This window comes from Meles meles, unplaced genomic scaffold (assembly GCF_922984935.1).
Source record: "Meles meles unplaced genomic scaffold, mMelMel3.1 paternal haplotype, whole genome shotgun sequence".
Classification (NCBI taxonomy): Eukaryota; Metazoa; Chordata; class Mammalia; order Carnivora; family Mustelidae; genus Meles; species Meles meles.
This window is the reverse complement of record NW_025721296.1, coordinates 80,646-86,790: the sequence shown is the minus strand read 5'-3', so window position 1 is coordinate 86,790 and position 6,145 is coordinate 80,646.

Here is a 6,145-nt window from a genome sequence, read left to right as displayed (position 1 = left end):
GTTTACATTCTTTTCAGCATTTCAGTTTGAAAAACAGTGCAATTCAATTTGACCCTTGATAATTGTTCTTATAGTACTTTGTTCTAATAATAAATTGTAAATGTGTGGTTTGTGAGTATGTGGTGTTTAGTCATCATTTCATCCTAAGGTATTTATTTGCATAGACACATACTAATGGTACATGAGTATTTTTTTTCAATTATTTGACTTAAGCTTTAACTTGAAGGTATCTTAGAGATGCTTCATGCTGACCAATAAGGGAATACATGTGTTCCAACATCTTAGACTTTAGAATTTTCTATATCTTTCTCTGCTTTTTATTTACTTTTTGTATTGAAGTACATGCCAAGTTATCTTAATTTTGGGTGTACGACATTGTGATTCAACATTTCTATACATTACAAACCAATCACCATTGGAGTAGTTACTATCAATCACCATATAATAATAGTCATTGCAATATCACTGTCCATATTTCCTGCATTATGCTTAACACCCCTGTGGTTTATTTTATAACCAGAAGTTTGTAACTCTTAGTCTCTTTCACCTAAGCCTTTCATCTTTCACCTTTGCCCATTCATTCACCTGCCTCCCTTCTCAGAAACAAGTTTATTCCCTGTGTTTATGAGTCTGTTTTATGTTGTTTGATTATGTCTTTTGTTTTTTTAGGTTCCACGTGTAAGTGAAATCCATGGTATTTGTCTATCTCTCACTTATTTCACTTAGCATAATATCCTCTTGGTCAGTCTCCATCAAAAATGACAAGATGGGGGGGAGCAAGATGGCGGGGAAGTAGGAGGAGGCACCATTTCAACCTGTACCCTAAAGTGAGCTGATTACCTACCAAAGAACTCCGACCACCCATGAAATCAGCCTGAGATCAGAATTATACACGTCTGGATCTCTACTGGAGCAGAAGACGCCAGTGGCAGGTAAAGCAGACTGGGAACATCCGACTGATATCGGAAGATAAACAAAAGGGGGAGGGAGCCACCAGAGGTGACCGATTGGAAAGTAACACCCCAACACGAGAGTACTCTGCATCTGGGGACCAGCATTAACTTGGAGTCTGGTTGAAAGCACTCAAAAAACAAACAGCAAAGGATTGCGGTGGGGGGGGTAATAGTGGGAACCTGGGCAGTTAGGGTCAGGGACCTAAGTCCCCGGACCCAGGACAGCCTCCCCTGGCGCGGAGCCAGAGAGAGTGCGGCGGAGAAATCAGGTCTCGGTACCTGAGCCGCGAGTGCACCTGAATGCCAGCGCGCCTGAGAACGAGTGGGGTCTGGCTTCCATGAGGGGCTGGGAGCCTGGCCTGACGGCAATCCTGAAATGCGCGCGTCCCACACCCTCCCTTGGGATAGGTGCTCATAGGCGCTAGCCTGGAGCTCTGGCAGCAGGAAAAACCAGACATTCCCAGCCCGGGACAGCGGGAAAATCTCAGTGCACGATCTCTGCTCCGAACCTCTCTGGCGGTCTGGAGCTGCCTAGACAGCCACAGCTGCCCTGGTTTTGGGCACAACGAGGAGCTCCTGCATCCCCAGGGACAGTGACCCAGAACCAACTCTGCCAGCAGCTTTTGCAAAAACAGTCTGAGGCTTCTCTCTGAGAGGGAGGTTGGGGTGCTGTTTGCTCTCCTCTAAACCTCCAAAAACCATCAAAAGCTGTCAAGGCGAGAGAAAGCAGATGAAAGAACATAAAAACCCCCAGAGAACAAAAGACTGAAAAAAAAAAAAAAAAAAACAGTTTCCTGAAAAAAAAAGAGCTCACCCCCTTGAGGGGAGTGGGAGGACCTAACTCAGGGAACATCATTGTCTGAAAACCCACGTGGCAGGCCCCTCCCCCAGAAAACCAACCAGGAAGGAAGGAAAAAAAAAAAAAAGACTACAAGAGAACAACCACCACTACTTCATAAATACAACTTTTATTTTTAACCCTTTACCAATATTCTGGTTCTTTTTTTTTATACATACAGATAATTTTTTAACCTATTTACCATCACACTGAGATGTCCAGTACATCAAATTCTTTAATAACCTTCTAACCTGAACTTTTTGATACATACACCCGTGTTTTTCTTTTGTTTTTCTATTTTTTTAATTTTAACTTAGTTTAGTCTAGTTTATTCTTTTTTTAATTTTTATTTTCTACTATACATATAGAGTTAAACTTCAAGGTAACCCCCTTTCCCCAATCAATGCTACCCCTATAGGCAAACCAGTTTCTAATCCCCCTGTAACTTAGGAAAGTTGAGTCCCTTAACAAAAACATCAAGATACCTTCAGGAAGAATCAAAATAACCTTCCTCACCCACACTGAGAATCTATAACCATTCTCCCAATTTTTCCTTCTGTCAGTGTTTCTGTGAATTTGTGTCTGTCCTGACAATATATAAATCTTATACTTGGGGTTCTTTCTGAGGAGGTTTTTCCCTTTTTTTGGCTTATATATACATATTTTTTTCTCTTGTCATATACTTTTATCACTCTTTTTGTCTGTCTGTTTTTGTTTGTATACTCCACAAATCTTACCTTGTGGCCCATTTGGGCTGAGCCTTCTCTTGTATCTTCCCTTTTTTTCCTATCTCTCTCTCTCTCTTTTTTTTTTCTTCCTTTTTTCTTTCCCCTCTTTTTTTCTTTCTTCTTCTCTATTTCTTTTTCTTTTCTTTATTCTCTCATTTGGGTGGGGAATCCTGATTGCACAGAAGCGTTCCAGGGTGCACATTGACTGCACCACAATCGATAAGTCCAGCTGCATCTGATTAGTCATCTCTTACCAAAATGACTAGGAGGAGGAATACCCAACAGAAGAAAAATACAGAGGATGGGCCTTCTGCAACAGAACTAATGGCTATCGACATAGACAATATGTCAGAAAAGGAATTCAGACTAACAATTATCCAGGCAATAGCTAGGTTGGAGAAAGCCATGGATGACCAAACAGAATTGATTAGGGCAGAACTGAAAGCCACCAGGGATGATGTTCACAATGTTAGGGCAGAACTGAAAGCCACCAGGGATGATGTTCAAAATGCTCTCAATGAGTTCCAATCCAATCTAAATTCTCTAAAAGCTAGGGTAACTGAGACAGAAGATAGAATTAGTGATCTGGAGGACAAACAGATAGAGAGAAAGGATCAGGAGGAAGCCTGGAACAAACAGCTCAGAAGCCACGAAAACAGATTCAGGGAAATAAACGATGCCATGAAACGTTCCAACGTCAGAATTGTTGGAATCCCTGAAGGGGAAGAAAAAGAAAGAAGTCTAGAAGATATAGTGGAAGAAGTTGTCTATGAAAATTTTCCCAATCTCACGAATGGAAACAACGTTCATGTACTAGAGGCAGAAAGATCTCCTCCCAAGATTTTAGATTCTCGAAAGTCCTCACGGCACCTTATAGTTAAAATGGGGAATTATGTTTCAAGAGAGACCCTCTTAAAAGCAGCTAGGACAAAGAAGCTTCTTACATACAGAGGAAAGCCCATTAGAATAACGTCAGACCTTTCCACAGAGACCTGGAAAGCCAGGAAGGGCTGGCAAAATATATTCAGAGTACTAAATGAGAAGAACATGCAACCAAGAATACTCTATCCAGCAAGACTGACATTTAAAATGGATGGAGAGATAAAGAGTTTCCAAGACCAGCAAGGCTTAAAAGACTATGCAACCACCAAGCCGACACTGCAGGAAATATTAAGGGGGGTCCTATAAAAGAGAAAAAATCCTAAGAATATCATTGAACAGAAATATAGAAACAATCTATAGAGAGAAAGACTTCAAAGGCAACACGATGTCAATAAAAACCTATCTCTCAATAATCACTCTCAATGTGAATGGCCTAAATGCGCCCATAAAATGACACAGGGTTGCAGATTGGATAAAACGACAGGACCCATCCATATGTTGTCTACAAGAGACCCATTTTGAACCTAAGGATACACCCAGACTGAAAGTGAAGGGATGGAGAAGCATCTTCCATGCCAATGGGCCTCAAAAGAAGGCCGGAGTAGCAATTCTCATATCAGATAAATTAGATTTTAAACTAAGGACTGTAGTCAGAGATACAGAAGGACACTACATAATTCTTAAAGGGACTATCCGCCAAGACGATCTAACAATTGTGAATATCTATGCCCCCAATATGGGAGCACCCAATTACGTAAGAAAACTATTAATCAAGATAAAGAGCCATATTGATACGAATACAATAATAGTAGGAGATCTTAATACGCCTCTCTCAGAAATAGACAGATCATCGAAGCAGAAAATTAATAAAGAAATAAGAGCATTGAATGAAACATTGGACCAGATGGACCTCATAGACATATACAGAACATTCCACCCTAAAACAACAGAATACTCATTCTTCTCAAGTGCACATGGAACCTTCTCCAGAATAGACCACATACTGGGTCACAAAGCAGGACTCAACCGATACCAAAAGACTGACATTATTCCCTGCATATTCTCAGATCACAATGCTTTGAAACTGGAGCTCAATCACAAGGAAAAGTTCAGAAGGAACTCAAACACCTGGAAGCTAAAGACCACCTTGCTTAAGAATGCTTGGATCAACCAGGAGATCAAAGATGAACTTAAACAATTCATGGAAACCAATGAGAATGAAGACACCTCGGTCCAAAACCTATGGGATACAGCAAAGGCGGTTCTAAGGGGGAAATACATAGCCATCCAAGCCTCCCTCAAAAACATTGAAAAATCCAGAATACACCAGCTGTCTCTACACCTTAAAGAACTGGAGAATCAACAACAAATCAAACCAACTCCACATGCAAGAAGGGAAATAATCAAGATTAGAGCAGAGATCAATGAGGTAGAAACGAGAGATACAGTAGAACGTATCAATGAAACTAGAAGCTGGTTTTTTGAAAGAATCAATAAGATCGATAAACCATTGGCCACACTAATCCAAAAGAAAACAGAGAAAGCCCAAATTAATAAAATTATGAATGAAAAGGGAGAGATCACAACTAACACCAAGGAAATAGAAACAATCATCAGAAATTATTACCAAGAGTTATATGCCAATAAACTAAGCAACCTAGATGAAATGGATGCATTCCTGGAAAGCTACAAACTCCCAAAATTGAACCAGGAAGAAATTGACAACCTGAATAGACCGATATCTAGTAATGAGTTGAAGCAGTGATCAAAAACCTCCCAAAAAACAAGAGCCCAGGACCTGACGGATTCCCTGGGGAATTCTACCAAACTTTCAAAGAAGAAATAACACCAATTCTCCTGAAGCTGTTCCAAAAAATTGAAGCAGAACGACAACTTCCAGACTCTTTTTATGAAGCCAGCATTACCCTGATCCCCAAACCAGGCAAAGACCCTACCAAAAAGGAGAATTTCAGACCAATATCACTGATGAATATGGATGCAAAGATTCTCAACAAGATCCTAGCAAACAGGATCCAGCAGCACATTAAAAAGATTATCCACCATGACCAGGTGGGATTCATCCCTGGGTTGCAAGGTTGGTTCAACATTCGCAAATCAATCAGTGTGATAGAACAAATCAATAAGAGACGAGAGAAGAACCACATGGTCCTCTCAATTGATGCAGAAAAAGCATTTGACAAAATCCAGCATCCGTTCCTGATGAAAACGCTTCAAAGTATAGGGATAGAGGGAACATTCCTGAACTTCATAAAATCTATCTATGAAAGACCCACAGCAAATATCATCCTCAATGGGAAAAAGCTTGCAGCCTTCCCGTTGAGATCAGGAACACGACAAGGATGCCCACTCTCACCACTCTTGTTCAACATAGTATTAGAAGTTCTAGCAACGGCAATCAGACAACAAAGAGAAATCAAAGGTATCCAAATTGGCAAGGAAGAAGTCAAACTCTCTCTCTTCGCAGATGACATGATTCTTTATATGGAAAACCCCAAAGACTCCACCCCCAAACTACTAGAACTCATACAGCAATTCAGTAACGTGGCAGGAGACAAAGTCAATGTACAGAAATCAGTGGCTTTCTTATACACCAACAATGAAAATACAGAAAGGGAAATTAGAGAATCGATTCCATTTACTATAGCACCAAGAACCATAAGATACCTGGGCATAAACCTAACCAAAGAAGTAAAGGACCTGTGCTCGAGGAACTACAGAACACT